The 26,161-nt window shown below is 39.2% G+C and overlaps 1 protein-coding gene across 3 annotated transcripts in view; it reads right to left on the bottom strand.

The window, feature by feature from the left end:
- Nucleotides 1–26,161, bottom strand: part of NCKAP5 (NCK-associated protein 5) — a 904,755-nt gene that overhangs the window by 734,472 nt on the left and 144,122 nt on the right. The gene's annotated exons all lie outside the window — the stretch shown is intronic.

Raw genomic sequence — 26,161 nt, 5'->3', positions numbered from 1 at the left:
AAAAAAAAAAAAAAAAAAAAAGGATGTCCTGGCCAAAGGCAGATCACACTTGAGGCACAAGCTCTACTTCCAGATGCCAAACAGGTTTTTAGTCTCTGATACTGGTTTGGAAATGGCCTCCTGGAACACTGTTCAAATGGGAAATGTGAGGCTTTCAGGACTCAGAGTCGCTAGAGAGGATGGTGAGGCATATATGCATATATGCTGTGCATTGGCTAAACCTGTCCAGTACAACTGCATGTGGGTGCTGGACTATAGTTTTTCTCCCTCATTTTCAGGTAGCTATTTATCGCCGCTCATGTGACATCGTTAATAAGAATAACCATGTCATTTCACACATATATGGTACTTTATACTTTTCAGGGTATGTTTACAGAATGGTCTTAGCTGATCCTTGATGCAGAGTGAGGGGAGGTGGGAAGTGACTGAAGCAGCTGTCCTGGGTTAGGAGGGTGGGCTCTGGAGTCAGATCCCCTGGGTTTCCATCTCAGCTCCACCGCCTACTAGTTGTAGATTATTTACTCTATACCTACTCACATAGATTATTTTATCTCTCTGTGCCTCACTTTCTTCAATTGTATAATTGGCATAGCAATCCTATCTATTTAAGGATAAATGAGTTAGCATATAAAACACTTAAGACAGGCTTAATCATCATCATCATCATCATCATCATCATCATCGTCATCTAATCATCATTATTATTCCATCTTTATTGACGAGAAAATAGAGGTTCAGGAAAGCTAATGGACTTCCTAAAATCATGCATCTGGTAAGCGGCAGAGCTGGAATTCAAAACCTTGTCTACTTGACTGAGTTTTTAACCATCAGACACTGAGACAATGGATTTGCATTGACATGACTCAATTTTCTAAAGATAAATGTAATGTCTTACTGAAATAATTAAATATTCTTGACTCGGAAGTGCTCTGACCTGATAGCAAACTATAAAAGCTAGTTTTTAAAAGACTTTTTATTTTGAATTAGTTTTAAAGAAAATTTGCAAACATAGTACAGAATTCTCTTTGTATCTCTCATCCAGCTTCCCATAATATGAATATATTAAATAAAAATGACACAATGGTGGGAACCAGGTAATTAACATTGGTACAATGCTATTAATTAAACTAATGATCTTACTGAATAGCACCAGCTTTTCAAACACTAATTTTTCTGTGCCAGGATCCTATCTGAGACCCCACTTTCCACTTAGTTGTCACTTCTTAGTTTCCTTCATTCGCTAACAGTTCCTTAGTCCTTCCCTGGGTTTCATGTTCTTGACACTTTGGAAGAATATTGAGTAGTTCCTTTGTACAATGACTCTCAATTTGGGCTTGTCAGATTTTCTGTTTTTCGGAATTTGACTGAGGCTGTGTGATTTTGGCAAGAATACCACAGAAATGATGCTGTGTGCTCAAGAGATCACAGTGGAGCTCGTGAGGTCATTGTGGTGTTTGTTTTGTTTTGTTTTGTTTTGTTTTGTTTTGACAGAATCTCACTACTCTGTCACCCAGGCTAGAGTGCTGTAGCACGATCTTGGCTCACTGCTGCCTCTGCCTCCCAGGCTCAAGCAATCCACCTCAGCCTCCTGAGTAGCTGGGACTACAGGTACGTGCCACCATGCTCGGCCAATTTTTAAACATTTGTAGAGATGGGGTGTCACTATATTGCCCAGACTGGTCTTGAACTCTTAGACTCAAGCAATCCTCCTGCCTCTGCCTCCCAAACTGCTGGGATTACAGGTGTGAGCCACCATGCTTGGCCTTTATTATTTGTTTTAACAGACTGAAGTCTCAATAAACTGACAGGTATCCTGGCTATAAACACACACACACACAAACACATACACAAAACCTCATGAGAGTTTTGACTATGTTAAGAAACTCCTGAGAACCACAAGCAAAAGTAATATCAATTCTGCCTTTTTCTCCAATGGCACGGTTACTGAAATAAGTACTGGTTAGCAGCGGCTGTGGGCATCTGGAGTTTACTTCCTATTTCTTACTGTTTCCCTATTAGCTGGTGAAGCACATTGCCCGATAGAAATGAACTCTTGGTGTATGTGTATCTGAGCCCCATATGACAAAGCCAGCTAGAATCGTGCTCCAAACACTCATTCAATGCCTTGTATAGGCCAGACTAGACTCTGGTTGCCTGTCCTACCTATGAGCCAGGCTCATTGGATAATAAGCCCTAGGAAGAAGGTTTTTCTAGAATTCCGCCATTATACTTTATCTATATATGTGTGTGTGTGTGTGTATATGTATATACACTCACACACATATACACAGTATATGTATATGTGTATATATACACACACATATACGCATACATTTTTATATATACATATATTTACATATATAAAACATTGATTCTATATTAAGATTGAAAGACATAAGCCCCATGAAAACAAGGATGGTTGATTTTCTTACATCTTGCTCTGCTCAGCAATAGTCACTTCAAAATTGCAGTTGACCACAAAGAGCATTTGCTATGAATACACTGAAGGCCATTGCTTTATTCAGGCAGACATAATTACAGAGACCATAAGGAGACTCCCTTTTATTTATTGATCTGACTTCTATAAGTTTCCTGGATTTCAATATTTTTCTTGTTAGAGATATACTGTCTGAAAACTATTCAATTTGAAATGCATCCACTGTACAATTCAGTCACCTCGGAAAAAAAAGCCTTTAGTAATTAAAGCAGCCATGGTGCACCCGCTGGCACTAAAATATCCTTGGAAGATGTCTGCCATCAATATTTCTATAGAAAATGCCTTATTTAACAATACGCTCTTATTATTTCAGTTACAGACACTTGTGTAATAGCACACGTTTAAAATGCACACTAAAAGAATAGGGGAAAAAGTGATGGTTTGTCTTAAAAAGGAAAAACCTGCAGAATTGGGAAAAATAGTTTTGTGAGATTTTTTTGATAGTTGTAATTTTTTGAATTTTGGACAACCATTTTGAGTAACAATGACCATTCTGAGAGCCTATCTCTGTAAATCTCTTATCAATAGTAAATAAGTAAAGAAGATAAAGTCAGATATTGATTAGATCATATTTTTAAATATTGGTGATTTAAATCTTAAATAAATATTTGGGGTGTTGTTGTTGTTGTTGTTGTTGTTGTTTGAGACAGAGTCTTGCTCTGTTGCCCAGGCTGGAGTGCAGTGGTACAATCTTGGCTCACTGTAACCTCTGCCTCCTGGGTTCAAGCGATGCTCCTGCCTCAACCTCCCGAGTAGCTGGGATTACAGGCATGTGCCACCATGCCCAGCTAAATTTTGTATTTTTAGTAGAGACAGGGCTTCACCATATTGCCAGGCTGGTCTTGAACTCCTGACCTCAAGGGATCCACCAGCCTCGGCTTCCCAAAGTGCTGGGATTACAGGCGTGAGTTACTGCACCTGGCCTTACAAAAATATTTGAAGCAAATATTCGCAACTAAATAAATATGTTTGAGTAAAACCTTTTCCAATGTTTAAAACATTATAACATGCCAGAAAAATTACACATAGCTAATAAGAGAGTATTTGTTAAATAGTTATTTTTGATTTAATACGACTCAAGATCAGAACTTAAAGAGACTTACAAAGTCATATGGGGAGTAAATTTGTAGAACTGTCTGGAGGATAATCTGAGGTTGCAAAAATTTCAAAGTATATGTGTGACACTTCTATTTGCTCAATTTATCATAAGGAAATAGTAAAACAAAGTTACAATAATGCCCATAAAATTAAGCTCACCACAGTTTTACTTATCATGTAAAGACACTGAAAATGACGCCAATGGCCCAAATAGCGATTGGCTGATAAACTTGAAGACAAGTAATCTCAAGTCCCACACCTTCAACCTTGAAATAAACCTGGACTTCCACAGACTCTTTTTAAATGCTAAATGTGAGCTCTTGTTCATCTGACTAGAAAAGAAAACCAGAACAAAAGAACAGCAGAAACATCAACAACAAAACCCTTCCCAGCCTAGGAATGGTGGCTTTCCCTGCCTGGCCAGCAGCCTGGGTGACAGTGGCTGCAGACCTGACCTCCTTGGTACCATGAAGCCTGAGAAATTATTGTCTATTTTCTGCAGTTCTTTTCACAAGGCCACAGAGCAGAGGTGACCTTGGGGTGGGGTGAGGCGGGACCCAGCAGACTGGAGCTCTGGGCTTCCCCTCCAATGAGAGTGACTTGAATTTCATCTCAGCTACAATTGGTTTTCTAGGTAAGATTTTATATGAAGATGCTTTCAAAAGCCAAAAAAGAAAATATAAGTTTCAAAACCACTACTGTACCGCCCAACAATTAGTTGTCATTTTTGTTTGTTTGTTTGTTTGTTTTTTAATGAGCTCAAACTAGAAAAACAAAGTGCTTCTCTTAGTTACAAGGATTATAGATCTCATAAGTCTGGAACAGGACTACCATCTCTTATTCAAACCCCTTCGTACCAGATGAATTTCAAATACTTTGTATTTATTAGATATAGAACCTATAAATTATGAAACACGCCTAGCAAACATGGAGGCAGCAACTCATGCTCAAATACATTAATAGTTCTGAAGTGAGTCATATAAAAATTCAGCCGTCAATATATATTTCTATTCTTTAAAACACATTTTCCAAGAAAAGGGCTATGTATATTTTAATATTCATACAATGCCATAATTGGTGAAGTGAAAATATGTCCACCTTATATTGATAAGTGGGAAATGTCGCCAAAATTTTTTTTCTATTATTAGATAGATCCCTTACCCAAGTGTGCACATGGATTTTAAAAACATTCTATGTAAATGGATAAATAACCAAAATGTTAATAGTGCTTAATTTCAGGTAATGTAAATTTGCTGATTTTTATTTTTATTTTATTTTTCCTTTTTTAAATGTTTCTGTTTGTTTTTAACAATGAGAAAGTATGATTTTTTTGAACAGAAAAAAATAGAACTCTTTACTCTTGGTGAAAAATACAATTATCAGCAGTTTATATGTAATTTAGTCCCTCAGGGCCCAAGTGATTCACCTAAAGTCACATTGCTAATTTGGAGAAAAACTGTGGTTCGACTCAAGACCTTTGATTCCAAGCCTTGCATCCTCTCCATTTCTCCAGGCTGCATTTTGAAATGAAGTATGAGGGATAGCCCCTGCCTTCAGAGTGCTAATGATTGAGTTGAGGAGATAAGAAATATAACTAGGAAGCAATGGTCAAACATTACAAGATGCTATCTATTTCAGTAACTGCTGAAAATCCTTTTGGAAGTGGGAGGGTGTCATCTAAATCTCAAATAAGAGAATGTAGTATAATATTGTATGACACATATTGCAAATTCCTATGAATTCAGAGGAGTAGAAGATAAAACTTAATAGTCCCAGAGAGGGCTCTACTGGTAAAAGATATGCTTTGAAAAGGTTAAGGTCAGGAAGGATATTTCCACAAGGACATACCCAGACAACATGACCACTGATGGATGGTAGAAATAGTTCTCTGCATATGCTAGAGAATAGGAGAACAGGACTGGACAGGTGGAGTAGGCACAGTTCATGGAAGGCTTTGAAAATGAAAAATAAGAGGATGATTTAGAAATGATGTGGAAAGAAATAGGAGCCATGGACAGCTTTCATCAAGGGAATCACAGGCGGGACAAAGGCACTTAAACTGCATGAATGTTCCAGCAGTGGCATGTAGGGTGGATGGGCAGGGGAGGATGATGTCGTGGAGGTCAGGTGCAGAACTATGGAAGCAATGTCTGATGTTGGGCAGTGTAAATTCACAAGAAATCAGGATCAGACGTGGAAGCAGAAGGCTGAGTCACAAAGATACCAAGGTTTGGAATGGATGTCTCTGAAACCAGTGATCACCTGACAGAGACAGATGGTTTACGATGGGGTTCACTATTTCAGAAGGCAGAGCAAAGAGTAAAGAAAACATGAAGTGCTCTTGTTTGTTAAAGTTATAACTGTTTAGCCATGTAGGTTTGAGCACTAAGGCCAAGGGGCTAGGTTCAAACTTTCAAGTTGCAATGTGACTTGATTCTGTTCTGATGCATCAACTATGCTCCTCTCATTTCAGGCAACTATAGCAAACACAGGGGGATTAAAAATAGGGAAGACAGACAAGTCAATACCAATTATAGGAAAACGATTTTATAAACAAGCAAAACTCATCCAAATATGATCAAGTAAGAACATGATCTTACATGGCTTAAATAGCATCTGAATGTTTTCTTTTGATTTATTTGTGTAAAAAAAAAGAGAGGTTATAAATATAGACAATGGATGAAAATACAAGTAGTTAAATCTTCCCTATATCTGCTTAGGCATTCTATATTTTGCTTGAAGTGTTTTTAAAGAAATGATTTATCTTCATTCCATCTGCCCTGTCAGAGACACCTTGGTTGGGTCAGAATGGCTGGTTTAGCTGGGACCCCATTGCCTCTGAACCTTTAAACAGACAGTGCTTTGAATTTCATTTCAGAGATCAGGTGACATCCAAATCCACTTAATGTGTAACTGGTATGGTTTTTGATGTCACTGGAGACCTTGATGAAATTACAATCCTATTAGTCATGACGGGGGAAGACAGGAGACCTTAGGTGGCTAATGTTCCATTCATAACAAGAAAGAGCCGTTTAGCATTTGTAAAGGGCATTGATTTCTGATAGTTCCCTAAAGAACAAGGCTCAAGTGAAGAAATATGACCAGAAAGAACTTGAGAAAGAAATGATAGAAAAGGCAAGATTGCATTTATCCAAACAGCTTTACTCTGTGTACTTTTTACAACTTCACTTGAATCCAAAGAATTGAGTCTTCATGTAAAAGTGGATATGAGGAAGGACAGGAAGGACATGCTCAGCTACACAGAGATTCTGTTACTGAGAAATCTGGGGAATTATACTGTGCCCTTGATTGATGCCAACGAGGTGCCTCTAAATATAAAGGGTAAGTGGAGGTTATGTGGAAAAAGGGTTTTAATCTGGGTGATAAATTGCCAGATTCCATTATGCTTAATGAGTCTCATCAATGCATAGGTAGACTCAAGAAAATAAGACCCCTTTCAAAGCCTAGTATAAACAAATTAGAAGAATTAATAATAAAAATCCTATTAATGTGTATGCAATTTCAAGATGTTAATGAAGTCAATTTAAAAAATTTGCCTAATGTATTTTTTGTTTGCATTTTTTAAAATAAAAATACCTGATCATCAAAATAGATTTGTTCTTTAGGTTCCCCCTCACCCCCAAAAATATCCTATGTAAGACTTAAAGGATTAGATTTCCCTTGGTTTACTCTTTTCCAGGGAGGGCCCTGCTTAGAAGTTATGGGATAGACAAAGGGAGTGTTGCAGGTCTTCAAATGTATAAAATGCTTATTGACCTGAAAGTTACAAATGAGATTCATTCACGCGAATTTGCCAAGTTTCATAATATCCCTCCTAAGCAAATGGAGACTACCTGAAGAAAAACGTTCTCAGTCACCTGCCTGGTAAAACATAAATCTTCTGCTTCTCAACATAAGGTCTCAGGTAGGAAATAAGAAGCAGGGTCTACAAACATCGATGTGTGGCTCAAAACAGAAGTAGCTGCCTCTAATCAGCTAAGACCTCCAGTCCCAAATAACAGAGAATCTGCTGGGTTTGCACCAACAAATTTTTGTGCAATAAGGCATCAGTCATGGATTAAAAATCAGATTCTCACTTCTTGCCAACTGGATTCTTTTAAGCCATCATTTTAAAAAGAATCTCGATATTCAAGCTATAATCAAAGCATGTGGGAGATGAGAAAAAAAGGTAGCCCCTGTTTTGTAGCTAAATCCCTAAGCAAGAAGCACAATCAGACATCTGTGCATATTTAGATTTCCATGAAAATGAATGCCATGTGCTCCTTAATGCAATGTGAAATAACATAACTCATGGTTTTCGGATGGCACCCAGGGCCATGGACAGTGTAATGATGTCCGCTTCAGAAGTTAGGAACAAACTTGTGTGCAATATTACCTAGATAATATTCACAGTGTCTGGCACAGAGTAAGCACCCTATAAATATTTCTTCAACTCTGAATGGAAGAGTGAGTTCTTTCATATACAATCTGCTATGTAAAGTTTGTACATCCTCTGTTTTATTACAAAAATAATATATGTTCTCACTCACATGTGGTTTAACCTCTGAATCAATGAAGAATGGCAGCCACTCCCTCCTTCTCAATTTTTTCCTTCCTGGGCTGCTCATGTGCTAGTTCTACCTCCATACCTCAGTACTTCCTTACTGGGCTTCCTCTTCAAATTACTTTTTGCCATCCCAACCCTGTTTACTTTCTTTTACATTTTCTAATCAAGGATTCTTTGAGTTGTACGACTTCAATAAATGCCTGTATGCAACCATGCCCTGAAATATTTACAAGCTTATCGTTATACTAGATTCTGTAAGGGATAATATAGTTTAATAAGAAGTGCACTCATATACTCAAAGATAAATGACAATTTTATGGCCAAATGATTGAAAAGATGCAGAAGAACTATCATTAGAAAAGCAAGAGTCCTGCTGTTTCTGGCAAAGGATGTGAGATTTGAGTGGTCCTTGAAGGATGGGTGAGAGTCATATATGGAGAGGCTATCAGGAGGTCAACTATTACTAGCAAAGACAGTGATGATGGAAAAGTATGTGGCTTGTTTGGGGTCAGTGAGGAGACTGCTGAGTCTGCCTTGAAGGTTTCATTATAGAATAATGGGCAATGTTGTAGGAAGGCAGGTGGACCCACTCTGGAAACCCTCAAATGCTTGATTAAGGAATGGATTTTATCCCATGGGAAAAATAGAACTATGTGGGATTTTAAGCTTGTAAAAGACTTAATAAGATGATCAGCTCCCTGTTTTCTACTGACTAGAAGGTTCTTTCTCAACATCTCATCACTGCAAGTCCGTTCCAAATCCCATGTTTCTTTTTCCTTTGTCCACTGGCTTAGTCGTTTCTGTCAGTGTCAACAACATTTTTCTTGGACTCAAAGGCTGTCATCCCTGAGAACATCTTTGAGGTTTGTCTCCAACTTCAACACTATTTGAGGGGTCACTGACCAAAAGCACCTTGGTAATGCTTTAAATAAATACATATTCCTAGACCCCGTTTGAGACCAACTGAATAATGGTAGATTTTAGGACCCAGATTTCTACCTCTTATAGAATGAGTAAATCTTTGCTAATGGTTACTTTTCCTTTCAAACATCTGTCAACATTCCCATTTCTTTTCAAACCTACTGCAGTCACTGTAACTCAGAACTTCCTTATCCTTGACTAGTTACTATGACAGGCACCTTCTGGGTTACATCCTTCACTCCAATATCAGCATCTTCTTTACAGAATTCATTTGGACTCCAGGAGAATAGCAATATATTCATAGTTCAGATCAGTGATACTCAGATGTTTCAGTGGAGGTGATTCTAATGCAAACATTTCCTCAGTACGGAAATAAAATATTTAGATATACATTTGGCAAAAATATATATATAATCTTTTTTTCTTTTTTTTTTTTTTTTTTTGGTTGGGGGATGACAGAGTCTCACTCTGTTGCCCAGGCTGGAGTGCAGTGGCATGATCTCAGCTCACTACAACTTCTGCCTCCCGGGTTCAAGCAAGTCTTGTGCCTCAGCCTCCCGAGTAGCTAGAACTACAGGTGTGGCCACCATGCCTGGATAATTTTAGTAGAGACCAGATTTCACCACATTGGTCAGGCTGGTCTTGCACTCCTGGCCTCAGGTGATCCGTCCACATCGGCCTCCCAAAGTGCTGGGATTACAGGAGTGAGTCACCACGCCCAGCCAAAATACATACATAATATCTATAGAGGAAAACTATAACTCTGATGAAAAAAATTCAAATAGTTCAATAAACAGAGAGATAGTCCATGTTTATGGATAGAAAGACTGAATATTGTCAAAATATCAGTTCTTCCAAACCTGATCCAATGCAATCCCAATCAAAATCCCAGCAAGTTATTTTGTGCATATTGACAAACTAACTCTAAAGAAGTTTAAATGGAGAAACAAAAGACCCTGACTGGTGAAAAATATTGAAGGAGATTAATAAAAGTTGAAGAACTGAGACCACCTGACTTCAAAATGCACTACAGGGCAACTGAAATCAGGACCTTGTGTTACTGGTGAAATAATAGACAAATTGATTAATGGAACAGAATAGAAAGCACAGAAACAGCACAGAAACAGACCCATATAAATACAGTTAACTGATCTTTGACAAAGCAGTAAAAGAAGTACAGTGGGGGAAAAGATAGGCTTTCCAGTAAATGGTGCTGGAACAAATGGACATCCACATGCCAAGAAGTGATCTAGACACAGACCTTACAACCTTCACAAAAACTAATTCAAACTGAAGCACAGATTTCAATGTAAAACACAGAATGGTAAAATCCTACATGTAGGATAGTAATGGTGCAGTCACACTCCTGGGTATTTACCCAAAGGAACTGAAAACTTATGTCCATACCAAAACCTGCACACAGGTGTTTACAGCAGCTTTATTTATAATTGCCAAAATTTGGAAGCAACCAAAATGTTTCTCCATAGGTGAATGAATAAACTGTGGTACATCCCAGGCAATGGAATATTATTCAGCACTATAAATAAATGGGCTATTGAGCCATGAAAGGACATAGAGGAACATTAAGTGCATAGTACTAAGTGAAATAAGCCAATCTGAAAAGTACTGTATGATTCTGACTTTATGACACTCTGGAAAAGGAAAAACTATAGAGAAGATGAAAATTCAGTGTTTTCCAGGGGATAAGGAGAAAGGACTGAGCACAAGGGATTTTTAGAGCAGTGAAACTACTGTGTCTTATAATACTGAATATATGTCCTTATACATTTGTCCAATTCATAGAATGTACACTAAGAATGAACCCCACTGTGACCTTGGGTGACCATGATGTGTCAATGTTGGTTCAACTGAAACAAATGCACCACCCTTGTGGGGGATATTGGTCATGGGGAGAAGTATGTGTGTAGGGCAGTGGGCATGTGGGACATCTCTGTACCTTCTGCTTAATTTTGCTGTGACCTTACAACTGCTCTCAAAAATGTCTACTAAAAACAAACAGAAAACAAGCAAAAACCCTACTTTTCTCTGTGCTGTTGGTCTTCAGAGAAAGGAGCGACATCTTCCAAGTACACTATAGCAAAAGTCTCACAACTAGAGAAGTAATCAGTCTTAGGAAAGCACTCACTAAACTTTCTGCCCAAGGCCAAATTAACTGTCTTTTCTGCGCTCCGAAATACTCAGAAGACTCTTGAAATTCCACTAAGTATAGAACCCAAAGCCAACTGGATTTCAAACAATTCCAAGTTCACAAACTCAGTCAGTCTGTCCCTGTGCTTTTCTTACGATGGGGATGCACTGCCAAGCCCTGCAGAAGACGGTGGGAAGCCGTGATTATCTGGCAATGGAACACCTCCTTAAAATGAACTTTTTCCGGTTGAAAATCCCCTGTTCCAACTTCTACTATCATTTGAAGTAGCAAATACAAAAAGAACACACTTCTCCCCACAATCTTGTCCTATCTTTGGCATTTTAGAACTTACCCACCATAGTTTCTTATGTTCCAAGAAAATTACATTTTTTTGGTATTCTTCTAGGGTGTTAGTAATGTCATGAGAAAACAAAGTGGGTTAGGGATGAACAGAACTGTGACATGAGCCACACAAAATAAACCTAGACTATATTTAAATATCTGAAAAACTGGATAATAACCCAAACTGGATAACAAGCCAATATTTTTTTAAACTTTAAGTTCACGGGTACATGTGCAGGATGTATAGATTTGTTACATAGGTAAATGTGTGTCATGAGGGTTTGCTGTACAGTTTATTTCATCACACAGGTGTTAAGAGTAATATCCATTAGTTATTTTTTCTGATCCTCTCTCTCCTCCCACCCTCTGCCCTCTGGTAGGCACCAGTGTGCATTGTTCTCATCCCCATGTCCACATGTTCTCATCCTGTAACTCCTACTTATAAGTGAGAACATGAGGTATTTGGCTTTTTGTTCCTGAGTTAGTTTGCTAAGGATAATGGCCTCCAGCTCGATCCATGTCCCTACAAAGGAAATTATCTCATTTCTTTTTAATGGCTGCATAGTATTCCATGGTATACATGTACCACATTTTCTTTATCCACTCTCTCACTGATGAACATTGATGAAACCAACATTTTTAAGAGTAGGTGTATAAATGAATATAGAAAGTCAAAAATAGGAAATGGGTCCAATGTTTGAAAGATCAGCACATGGAGGAAAGAGAGGGCTTCAGAGTGGGTCCAATAAATTCATGTCAAGGAAGCCAGCTCTGGCAGGACCAAATGCCTGGCTAGGTGTACAGGAAACAAAAGTGTGGTGGCATCACCAAGAGGGTCTGGGCAACAAAATCAGGCACAGGTACAATAAATATTCAACAGACATCTATTGAAAGAAAGAATGAATTTATGAAGATTTAGGTATCAGAAAGGAGGAATTAACTCCAATACATGATGGCTGTCATCTCAATTCAAACCTAACAAAATTAATACATCTATGAAGATAATGGTATCAGAAATTGGAAATAAATTCCAGTGAATGTTGACTAACATCAGAAACTCAGTATGTTCAAACCCAACTAAAACCGTGTCGGTGTGGCATCACCATTCAGCCGCTCACACAAACTGGGAAACTGGGAGTCATCCTTGACTCCTCCCTCTCCCCCATTTGCCAGAGTCCTCATGCCACCAAGTTTTTTGCTTCTACATTCTACATACACTTGAAATATTGCCCCTTCTTTCTATCCTCACAGCCACTGTCACTCAGCTCTGTTTTTATCAACTTTCACTGAGACCGTGGCAATGACTTCTTCATCACTGTGCCCAGCTTGGGTCTCATCCCTGCTACCACCACTACCCAAACTGTGGGCTGAGTGATCTTTCTAAACCACAGAATCGATCACGGAATACCTTTGCTTAAACCCTTCTGGTGACTTTCCCCTGTCCACAAAATAAAGTCCAGAGCATTTGGGCTTTAGGTGTCTTTCCAATCTCATCTCTTGTCATTTCCCATCTCGATCACCCTGGGACTAGAACTATGAAAGGCAGAATAACACGATTGTTAGGAGCTGAGCCACAGCAGCACTAGATGTTGCCAGTGGTACCTGTGTGACATAAAGGGGATGCTGTCGCTGGGATATCCCATTCCCATAGGAAACTTGGATTCCTTTTTAGATGAGTACAGATAACCTTACTGTTCTGAAGAGAGGCCCCAAAGAAACTGTGACGACTGTATTCATTTATGGGTAGGAAAAAATGTTTGAGGTATCAGACATAATGATTTTGGAGTTCCCTGCATAAAAGGTATTAGGGGAAACATACAAAAAAGAATTCTTACAGATGAGTCCTGTTTTTCTGAGTCATCACATTTTTTTGCTATACACTGGACTCTCTCATTCATCTCTAGCCATCCACCAGACACCCATATATAGCTATGATTTCTTATTTTAGGTTAATATTACCAACATGATACATAATCAAAATAGAAAATCTGCCAAAAATTCCAAAGTGTATAACTATTCATTTCAAAGCCAAATATAAATTATTGTGATTAGCCAAAGTTTCAAATCATTATGTATATCAATGGATTCTGAATAGCATATGGGCTGGAATAAATATTGTAAAAATGACAGAGCAAACTTCTTGAATTCTTGATGAATGCTGTAGCAAATAATTTTGCCAACAACCATACTTCTTAGACCTCATTAAGCAAGTACGAAGAAATAAACTATTCTGTCACCATTCCTCAAATTGGAGAAAAAAATCTAGGAGGAAAAGCCTGGGGAAAGCACCCAACAAAAGCATTTCACCTCAAAAGCTCTAAGGTAGAGCAATTTGAAGTTAGAAAAATGGGTTTAAATAACACCTTTGGTTGATTTCTGCCTAGCTAGGCTTCCGGTGACCCCCTAATTTGCCTGGAAATAATGCAGAGACCACCTACTATGTGCAAAGCAGTGTGACATTTAGAACAAAGGTGGCAGAATCTCGATGTTCAAAAGAACACATAACACATGAGGTAGGGGACTCAGAAGAAGGAAGTGAGAACTGGGCTCACTTCCATTTACTTACCAGGCTAGGGACGGAGCCAGCTGAGGGCTAAGCCCCCAACTGGCCTTGGAGTCATGAGACCAGGAAAAGCCCTGATCCATACAGGGAGCAGTCTAATTGGCTGGTGGCAGGGCTGCTCTCACAACCCACCCTAAACAGTGCAGTCACAAGCAAGCACAAGCTTGGAAAGATGCAGGGCTTCCCAGGTCTGATATATGAACCACTGGCTTTTGTGGAAGATTAGACAGTCCCCATACAAATATACCTTAATAGCTATATGCTGATGTCTGTATATATTAGAAGAAAAGAAAAAATAAAACTAACCTATTAGCCTCTTGATTTGTATGCTAAGTTTTAAAAAGCTGACAAAGAAAAATGGTAAGTAAATGATAGTACAGATCTCACTAGGATATGGACACATCATTAAGATTATATCCAAATGAGTGAAGTTTAGAAAAGCCTGGACTAGATGAAAGAGATAAGATAAAGCAAGTCTATGGATTGAAAAACAAATTCTAGGGCTAACTCTGAAAAAAACCTATATATGATACTCTCACAGATTTTTTTCCTGCCTTCTAGATAAATTACAGATACTAAACAATCTGAATTATTGTGTAGATTATCAAATTTTGTCAGGATAACCAGTTTGGAAAACCTGCATCCCACTTCTTAGCTTCTATCTGCCAAGTTTTGCATCCAATTGCTCCTTCCACGGCGTCGTGCAGATCTCAGGTGGGGTGTGGGGTGAAGAGTAACAGGTGTAATTAACCTGCCCACCTTCCTTCCCAAGTCTAGCTATTGCAGCAGTCTGGGTGCATCCCACAGCCAGGGAAACGGTATCGAAGGGAAAGCAGCATCTGCCACCTAGGAAATTAACTGAAAAGAAGGAAACCTTCCTCTGCTCTGTCTCACCCCAATTCAGAATATCTTAATTACACAGAGGCTAAGTTCATTAACTGCTGCTTAACTGTTGTCTGAAGATTATCACATATGAAATGGAAAGCCTGTATAGTCTTCAGTCTTCTGATAAAAGTTGGTAAGAGTATTTTTCCAGAAGCCAATCTGGAATGATTATGGAGTGGTGATTTGTTAAGGAGCTTATCCTGCCAGTGTATGTGGGCAATTTGTTTCTAATTATTTCAATAAATGAGCTTTATAAGAAATCCTCGTAATAAAGTAACTTATGCCACAGAAGAATAAATCCTGGTGCGCTCAGTATCCAGATAACGTAACCACGCTATTAAGCGCTGCCTCGTCAATAATGGTAGTCTTTGTATAATGATAGCACTCTATTTACATAATACACCAACAGTGCCTACTGCAAAACAGGGTTTACATATAACATTAGTTGAATTTACAGCATGAATTCACATTCCACCTTTGCATTGGTCAGAAAACATTATTTCACACTTCACTGCTCTAACAAATAAATTAATAAAGCTCACCTCATTTCCAGTAAATCCCGACGTGCATACCTCGCGATTTGAAATCATAATGACCTCCAGTCTTGTCCTTGCATGTCCTTTGAATCATCCTCGGAGAGACAATCACTTTCTGGACTACCTCGCCCTGCATCTGAACTCCAGATTGTTCAAACTGGATTCTGGCCCAAGCTAGAGAAGTCTCAGGGATTGTCACGGTCTCATCATTTTATGTCAAGTGAAGGGAGGAAAGTTACCAGGATTTTCTTGTTTTCCTTAAAAATTCACAAAATACCAAGTCTCATCTTTCTAGGATAAGAATTCAGTGAAACACTCCATGCCTATATCTTCACTTGACTTGTCAGCTCCATGTGGACAGGAACCATGCATGGCCTTCTCATTTATTCACTTTTCTATCCCTTAGTACCTGGTACAGACAGATGCTCAACGCCTGACACATAGTAGGTTTTCAGTAAACACTTGTGGAATCCATGAAAACCTTATTAATATTACATCTCAGATCGGAGAAAATGATCCAAGGTAATGTCAGCACACTTCAAAGTGCAGTAAAATGCGGCTGTCATTTATTTATCAGAGATTTCATACCCATCCCTGTGTAAGATACTCTGTGAGAAGTAAATAACAAAAATTGGGATTTATAGTCAGATGAAAGGAAACAGCCCCACGCAACTGAAATACCAGCAAGTGAATAGACGTATGTACATAATTGGAAAGATGTTCATACTATTACAATATGTAACTGTCAAAAAGCAAAGTGCAGAAATATGAGAGAGAGAAGGAAAAAAATTACTTTTGGCCCCTCTGATTCTCATCCTGTGGGGCCTAAAAGCAAATTTCTTCTTTTACAAAGAAATAAAAAGATATTTATTTATTCCTTCTATGATATTTATTTGTATCTTTATGTGCAGACAGACAGATGAATAAGATTTATCCTAGTGTAGGAAAAGTCTAAAGGGCACACATCAACCCATTCAAACTGTTTAACAGTGTTATTAAATCTAAAAGACAGAGTTCGGGAGAAGATTTCTTTTCACTTTCTAGTTTATGCATTTCTGCATTGTCTAAATTTTTTTATAGTGAGTAATTTTTTTTAGTAAAACAAAACAATTAGAATTTTTTAAAGTTACAAATAACTAACTACATTTGTGATATATATTGAGTGTTTTAGGAGCTCAATAAAACTTTAATTGTCTGGAATGTAATTAACCAAAGACCTCATTCAACCAGTATTTTCCTTCCACATCTACCCTTAGAAAAAAGAAGCAAAGCAGATAAAAATAAATTCATATCAAGAATTTATGGAGCAGTTGTATTTTTCCACAGTAAGTAGCTATAGGGTCTTGTCTAACTTCCAAACATTCAGCTCTAATTTATCCATCTCCATGTTGTCTGTACAATGATGGGTGTTGTTTAGACCTTTGCTACTCTATCTGTGCTGCCAGGCAAGCACCTTGTCAGGATCTCGGACCCAGTAAGACCTACTGAACCGGAATTCCTGGAAGTAAAGTCCAGGAACCTGGGTTGTAACAAGATCCCTAGGTAATATGTTTGCACATTAACTTGGAGAAGCACCAGTTTAGAAGACTAACCCCTGAGTTCCTGCATAATCCTCAACCTACAAAGGAAGATTTACTTTCATCAGATTGTCCATTTAAAAACAGAAAAGTAGACATTTTTCATATACTGCAGGAAGTGCTAAACAATGTTACCCATTGAACAAAATTAACTACACATATATTTGAACCCCCTCTTATCCCACAAAATTATTGGAAATGACATTAGAGCACAGCACAGTAAAAGATAGTCAAAAATTTCAGCTCCAGAACAAGTCTGGGAAAGTTGAATCCTGCAATTACTTGTTTTAACCATCAGATAGTGCTCACACATTGGCAAGGAAAACAGAAGGCCAGATCTCAGAATGAGGATGACAAGGCATGGCACTTAGGCTGCTGCCAGTCCCCATTCCATACCAATGACAGACATCATCAATCAATTATGGTGCTTTCTCATCCCACCCAAGATGCTGCACCAGAATCCTTCTCAATGGATATCACAGGCACCCATGGCTCATGGATCAAAGTTAGCATTTAAGAAGAAACATTTCTAACATCCTTATTTAAAAACTGCTAGACATGATAAGTAACCTGATTAAGAGATAAATGGAAGATGAGTGATTTAAGTCCTCATCAGGTGGGCAAACCAAATATGAGGGATTCACAATAGCCAAGAACTACTCCCTCTATCCAGAAATGTATTTATTTACCATTCCTCAAACTGTTTGTTTAGTGGAGGCAAAGACTAGAAATTATAATCAATGAACATTAGAGCCAGGAGGACTCTTACAGACTTTCTAGTTCAACTACTTCTCTTACACAGGAGGAAATATCGATCTAAAGAAATCACAATGGCCAAATCCCATAGCTAATTCTGGCAGAATCCAAGTGGGAATCGATGTTTGTCTAACCAGGATTTCTCCCATTGCACCAAACGGCCCCTAAAGCCATAGCAGCCACTGGCAGCATAAACTGGATACAAATATGCACGTGGATTCAGAAACAGAGAATCACATCACCCCTAGCTCTGGGGAAAAATCAAACTCATGTAGTGGTGGACAATGTTCCTTGATAAGAGGCTATAGTCAGCCACCAGGGAGCTCTGTGCTAAAGTTTGGGTAAGCCACAAAGGGGAAAGCTCCTCCAGAGCCCCTACACAGCTACTTCTAAGAGACTTGTGTTCTTAGATCTCCCCAAGGTATTCCAATTTAACACATTCAAAATCAGACTCATGATTTGCACGGCACATTCATGCCAGAACAAGAACAAACCTAATCCTCCTCATCTGATAGTTGTCTTTGAATAAAACCACTCTTCACACAATTATTCAGGGCTGAAGGCAAAGAGTCATTCATTCTCAAATTCAATGAACATTGTCATCAATTATATTCTTAGATATCTTGGGGATCATCCTCTTCTCTATACCTACCCCATTACTATGGTAGTCTTAAATACTCTCACCTCTTGCTTAGTCTTCTGCAATAGCTTAACTGATCTTCTCACACTTATTATGCCCCTCCCTCGAATCTGTTCACCACACAGTACTAGAGTGACCTTTTAAAAATCAGAATTGTATGCCACTCACCTTCACTTAAAACCATTCAATACCTTCTCATTGGTTTTAACATGACACTCAAGTCCCTACAGGATCTGACCCACATCTACCTCTCCTGCCTCACCCCTTAACTCTCCCCTAACTCTCTGTACACCATACTGGTCCCCTCTCATTTCCCCCACTCCTCACAATTCCTTTGACTGCAGGACCTTTACACGTGCTACCTCCTCTTTCTGGAGCTGTCTGCATCCTGCACGTCTCAGCGCCAGACTCACTGCCTCCAAGAAGCCTTTTCAGATTCCACTGAATAGGTTCCTTCTCACAGGTAAGCACTTACTCTCTCATGTATAAGCATTTGTTTTCTTAGGAGACTTTCATCTGCTAATAATTACTCATTCACTGGGGCATTATGTGATCAATGTCTGTCTCCTTACTCACCATCTCATTCTCTGTAGTCTGCAGAGTTCATGAGAGCAGGAGAGACGCTAGAATCTTTGTCCTCTTTAGTTCATCACTTTATCCTCAGTGTCTTACCAAAGGCAACACATAGTAGACACCCAATAAACATTGAATTGAATGAATGAAACAATGAAGAAATAAAAGCCTGGTAATTATTCACAGCTTCCAGACACATGTAAGAGTGATCCACTCTAGAATTTCCGAAGGAAAGTCGCTTGTTGGCTATTTCATTCAAAAAATCCACCTGCACACCCTTGCAAAATGGCATCTTCTTGAAAGATGTATATATCCTCAGATCCAGGCCAAGCCACTCCTCTAGGTTCAGACATCCTGCCGTGATCTCTTGTGTCTTGTCATCTCAGACTGATTCTCCCACCCAGATGTCACACCTCATAATTTGAGGCAGAGATACCAAGTACACAGGTACCTGAGTTAGTCCCAGGTAAGGGATAATGAGTAGCCTGAGAACTGTTAGCAAGAGAACAAACCAGGGAAATGTTCCTAACGTTTTGGTATGTATTAGAGATTCGACATGGAAGAGCAGAAAAACAGTGTTCTCTTGCTCTATATCATAGTCTTGAAGCAATTTCTGACATCCAAAGCTGATAATTAACTGTGCTAAATGATCTACCTATTTCTAACTTGGGCCACAGCCAAGTGGATCACAGTGTTTTCATGGTAGTTAAAATAATTCCGAAGTATAATCTTGGCTTGTGGATACATTCAGGTGGGTGCAGGCCCATGAGTTCGCCCTCTCTCTTCCCCTCCCTCTCCTTTGCCAGAAGACTCTAATGTTGAGCAATAAACTCAATTCTTTTCACACAGTTACTTTGCTTTTTCAGAGTGGCCGTCTAGTGGCTTGTTTCTTCAGTCATAGACTCCTGAAACTGAAATGAACCTTCAGAATACATTGTGTCAAGAGCAGAGCTTCCCGGCCACCTAAGGAATATTTTGACTAGAACAGGCCTCTCTTTGGAGAAGTAAAGAATCCCAATTGACTCCTCAGCACTGAGGCAGCCTCCAGCCCCACTCCCAAAATATACCCCCAACTAAGGATGGCAGGTAACGTTCACGTGGTAACACTCACCTATGCAAACAAACAGGAAAAGAAATTACCCTGTGTCCCGTGGGCAATTCCTGGCATGCCAGCTGTGACCCCAGCCCTCCAGGCCCACTGTGGTCCATGCCTGTGTATATTTCGCAGGACAAGTCAATGCTTGGTACCCTTCAGGCCCTAAGACAAGAAAGACTCCTTCCAGTGTCTTCTATTTTACAACCGGAGACTATTTTAGCCTCTGGGAGTCTTCTGGGTACTAGCCAGTGATGACTAGCTCCTTGACTCTCCTGCTGAATGTGGCTATTATGTGCACACCAGGGAGGAAAGCTTCCTACACATGACTCGATACCCTGGAGGAACTCAGGCCCATTTCCACACTAGTTCCTCCTTTTAATCCAGCTCCTCAGATCTAATGCTTTCCTAGGCTAAGATCTTTGCCTGGTTTCTTACAGAAAATGCTCTTTCTAATCTTAATTTTCCCCTTTTTCTAAAACTATAACATTTCTCAGTTTTCTCTTGGCTCCTTCCTCATCTCCCCAGCCAGGACTGCCATCTCGTCAACGTTTCATCCGCCTCTAATCTCCCCTAGAGTAGTGGTTCTTAACCCTCGCTGCACATTAAAGTCACTTTGGGAATTAAAAATAGGCACCTATTTGCAAGAGTGTGTGCACTTGTGCACACCATTATCTATGTCTAGGCTCCATCCCAGAAAAATTAACACAGGTCTTTGCGAGTGGGGCTTGGTCACGGATAATTTATAAAGGATCTTCAGTGATTCCAGTGTGTATTCAGGGGCAAGAACCACTGTCTCAGAACTTGTTTACTTAACTATTCCTTTTAGTGTTAATCCACACATGCAGAGTGTATTTATTGGTAATATATTCATTTTTATTAAGAATTTTGTATGCACCAAGCATTGTGTTGGGCACTGGAATGCCTCACTATGTAGATATAGCCTTCTTGGATGCTGATATTCTGAATATTTCTATCTTCAGCCCTCCTGTTCTTCCCACTTATACTTTCCTGAGAGCCCTCTGCCACGTCATTGTGCCAACTACCATCTACTTTCTGAGGAACCCCGAGGCTCAAGCTTGGGAGCTTGTTTGGAGGTTCTAGCAGGGAAGCATGGCCACTCAGATACCTTGGATGAAAGAACAGTCCTCTTCTATTGGGGAAGACTGCTCCCTTCAACCCACAGTGCAGCTTCAGGAGAGACGCACATGGAGCGGTGAGGGAGGAAGGGGACACCTGCCTAGGCAGCCAGATCAGCCGAATCAACCCTGGCCATCAATGGGGGAAAGATATCATAGCCAGATCACCCTCACATTCCCAAGTCTAGGTCTTGGGTCCAGACAGCTACCCTGTTACTTAGACTATAGCATATTTGACTACATGTAAGACATGCTGGCTTCAGTGACCCATGGACAAATCAGACCCATATGTCAAAATGGAATATTTTAACTTCCCACTGAGTCCTCTTTCTCTATCCTCTTGGTGGCCCCACAGTCCATCTGGTCACCCAAGTTTGAAATCTGGGAAATCTTGCTCCCCAGCCCTCTTCCCTGCACTCCCACTCCTCATCCTCTAAATCTAATGTTGTCTCCAAAACTTGTGTCCCTAATCCAGGCCCTCACTATTTCTCTCTAAGACCGCTGATGGGTCTCCTGCCTCTATTGTTGCAAGCTACAGTCTAATCTTCACCAGAATCACCAGAGTAAACTGCCTCAAGGGAAAATGGAAGCATGTCACAGCTTTCTGTTGCTCACAAGTGAAATTTAAGGTCCTTACCTGGCACACAATGCCATCCAAGATCTGGCCCCTCTGAATTCTCCAGCCCCTGCTAGAATGAATTAGGAGCCCAAGATTGCTATTACAGCAATACAGCATGGGTTACAATGTCCCTTTGCCAGTTAGGCTTTCTTACACCCACCCCCATGGCTTTTATCATGCTGTCTTCTCTGTCTGTAAAGCTCACCAACTCACCCCATCCCACATACACACACTGATTAGTTGTATTGCCATTAGTCTCAGTTACATCTCAAGTTACATCTATAGTTATGGGCTGCATGTGGACACTTGGGTCAATGACAGACCACATGTTCAATGGTGGTCAAATAAGATTATAAAACCACATATTTACTGTATCTTTTTTATGTTTAAATATGTTTTGTTATATAAATACTTACCATTGTGCTACAGTTGCCTACAGAATGTAGAACATAACATGCTGTAAACTAAGGTTTGTAGCCCGGGAGCAATAGGCTACACCATAGAGCCTAGGTGTATAGGAAGCTATATCATCTAGGCTGTGTAAGTACACTCTGTGATGTCTGCATAATGACAAGATAGCCGTAATGATGCATTTCTCAGAATGCATCCTCATTAAGTGACATACGACTGTATTATATGACTTTAAAAACAGTATAATTATGTGTCTTTGTTTCTGTATTCCCCATAGATGGTGAACTCCTTAAAGGCAATGACTATAACTATATTATTATAGTTTTTGTTGTTTTTTTATTTACATATTTCAGCACCTAGAACAATAGCTAGAACATCTCAAGTACTCAGATGCTTATTGAATAAATAAATGGAGACATAGATTCCTTCCCTTAATAAGTTTAAAATATTTTTGTTTTTATATCCATTTATCCAAGTCCATAAATAGTTTCCTTTTCCTCAAACTCATATATACTCAGAAAGGCCCATTACAGTCAATTACAAACAAGGCAATTTAATTCAGTGTTGGGAGTATCTAGCTCACTGTAATGTTCCAAGAATATGGAGGGATCATGTATATTACTGAATCATAATACTGATATACGATGATATTCTTATAAGGCAATGACATCTAAAACTGACCCCTAGCTTCCCATAATTTGATTGCCTTTCAGAAAAAGTTCTCAGCAAAGAACTGAGTCTAGAGTCCTATCAGTACAGAAGCCAGGATACACAACCCATCAAAGAAGACTGGTTTGCTGAATCAAGAGCCACAGACCGATTTGACAGCTCCATATTCAAACTAACCAGCTCTTTTTGGAAACTAGAATTTTGGATGTTATACCAGAGATGTGACTGAGTAGAACAGAGCTTTCCAGGGGATGAATAATCCATTATGCTTATTTTATTGGAGATTCAAGTTGAAACCACTGGGCCGTTGAGTAATAAACTCAGTTTGACCTTGTCAAAATCCTACACCTAGCAGCATTTTGAGAACTTGTTTGTTCTGCCACTTCGTTCCAAGTTGTTTGAACTTTAGTTGAGCACATGAAAGCTTTACAGTTATCAAGTGTGCTTATATATGCATGTTATTTCATGTTGATCCACACCTGCCTGGTAGCCATCACTAGGGGCCCTGGAGATATTCAGAGAATCACTGAAGTGTGAGTAATAGTTAATTTAAAAAATTCTTGCAGTTTTAATTACAAACAAAAAGCAAGCATGTTTCAACTCTATCAAATGGATCTGGAATATCCAGGGAACTGCTGCTGTTTATAACCACACATAAATTATATTCATCTTTCACACTGAGTTAGTGCAGCTTACAGATTGATATATAAAGCAACGAGTTCCAATATTTATGAAAGCATGAGTTCTACCACCTGTTTCAGGAGTTCTAACCCAACCTCCACAACAAATACAAATGAATAAACAACTATCCTTACCCTTCCTGTCCCGGGGATCCTTTTGTTCTCTAAGTCATGTTCCTATCTGTGAAGCAAAATGAAGGACTACTAACAACCTTGGTGCCATATGTATTGGGAAAGAAAATGGCTCTGCTTTGTCCAAAGGCAATTAGTGTTAGGAAGGAATTAAGAAGCAAGCCAATATTGGAGCTGCTCTTTCCTTCTGAGCTGTGACTGCTAGAAACCATGACAAAAAATAATTTCAGAGATTCTTATCAGGGATCTTGGGTCCCATTTGCATATTCTTTCATTCACCACTTATTCTGTAACCAGGCCTTATACTGGCATTCAACACACAAAGACAAATTAGACAGACTCCTGCCTTCTTTACAGAGAAGCTTCCTGCACAATGGGTGGTTCACATAAGCAGTAAAACGATTTGGTAAATGTGAGAATGGAGACATGCATTATTCATTCACTCTTTCAACAAATATTCTAGCTTGACTTTTTAAAGTAAGATGCTGTATTAGGTACTAGCGAACTAAAAATAGTCCTTGCCCTTGAAGTGCTTGTGGGATGTGTCTGTATGGTAAATACCCAATTACAATATAATGAGATTGGGGTATGGTAGGCCAAATGCATGGAAGCATCTAGCAGAGTCCCCCATCTCAGACGTGGAAGTGAAGGAAATCTCTCAGAGGAGATGGACTATCCAAGACAAGAGCTAAGAATGGAAGGTACATCAGTCATTGCAGGAGGCAGGTGTGGGGTTGGAAGGCACTGCAGGCTGCAGGACCTAGCACCAGCACGAAAGTGATGCACTATAAAGTTTTCTGGATTAAAGTCTAGATTGTAGTGTTCATCCTAAAAAAGTTTTTTATAGCAAAGCTTTGGATATTATAACCCTTTAGTATAGGCTTTGGAAATTATCCATATCTTTCAAATGAATGAATGAATCAATACATAGTGATGTTTCTTTACAGTAACCCCAGGAACCATTTCGTTGGATGAACTTCAAAAAACACAGAACACCAAATTCGAACACATGAAAGGAAAGGAAACCAAATTCATCAAAGAAGTCACCAGGAAAGAAGACAAAAGTAAAATGTCCTTGGCCTTAAAGACAGTTGCAGGAAGATAGAATCAAAGCTTTAAATCATGCGTGAAAATGCAAAACCCATGGTTTCGCAGACCTCAGTGGATGGAAATATTTAAAAAGCAGACCTGGTCTCAAAATAATAAAATTGTGCATTTTCACCATTCTTCTTAACATATTAAGTGAGGTAAAGAAAATGTTTAGCAGAATGCTTGCCAATAGTAAATATTCCCTAAATGTTAGCTACTATCAACATCTATGAGACACCAGTTAATAATTTATGTAACACATTAGTTTTGCTAGAAAAAGCATTTCTTATTTAATAAACAGACAGTTCAGACTAAAACATGAAAGCTTTCTGAAAGGCTAGTGAGGGGACCTGGGCTCGGGAATGTGAGAAGCAGTCTTCCAGCTCCTGTGTTCAGGGCACACTCTACCTGAGAGAGATGGATGGGCAGGAAGGATTATGTAACTAACTCAACATCATCCAGAAAGTCCTATTCACAGAAACACCCTTCAATGATATGAGGGCAACTCTTCTCAGAGATAAGGGCTGAATATTTCCTTGAAAACAAAATATCCAAGGCTCATTTTGGTCAGAACAGGGAAGACCAGATATACTTTTCCCATTCAATGATACTGGTTATCACTTGGTCTTAACGGGGTTAACATGCAGGATAGACCTCCCTTCTAGTCATTATTTAAGTTGTATATTTAAATATTCTGAGTGAATTCTTGGAATTATCAGAACATTATACAGTAGTTTCTAGAAAAAGTATCCTATACTCATCCAAATACCTTTTATTTTCCTCAAGCCCCAACTGTCACATACATAGCAAAGATACATTATCCTGCTATGTTTTTTTAGAGAAAGGGTTTCTCTCTATGTTGCCCAGTCTGGTCTTGAACTCCTGGCCTCAAGCAATTCTCCTGCCCTGGCCTCCCAAAGCACTGGAATTATAGGTGTGAGCCACTGCACCAGGCCTATTCCTCTACTCAACATACATTTTAGCAAGTTTCTTTCTCTTACCATCTCCTTCACATTTTCTTTCTCTTTCAACTTTACCATCCACTGCCTTTGAGAATAACACAGAGAAACTCAATCACCAATACATATAAAATCCAATGGATATGGACAGCAAAGTTGGCAAGCTGAAGTAGCAAAGACTTGGAATCAACCCAAATGTCCATCAGTGGCAGACTGGATTAAGAAAATGTGGCACATATACACCATGGAATACTATGCAGCCATAA

This window comes from Mandrillus leucophaeus, unplaced genomic scaffold, assembly GCF_000951045.1.
Source record: "Mandrillus leucophaeus isolate KB7577 unplaced genomic scaffold, Mleu.le_1.0 Scaffold94, whole genome shotgun sequence".
Lineage (NCBI taxonomy): Eukaryota > Metazoa > Chordata > Mammalia > Primates > Cercopithecidae > Mandrillus > Mandrillus leucophaeus.
Note: the sequence above shows the minus strand (reverse complement) of the source record. Positions and strands in the feature narration are given on the sequence as shown.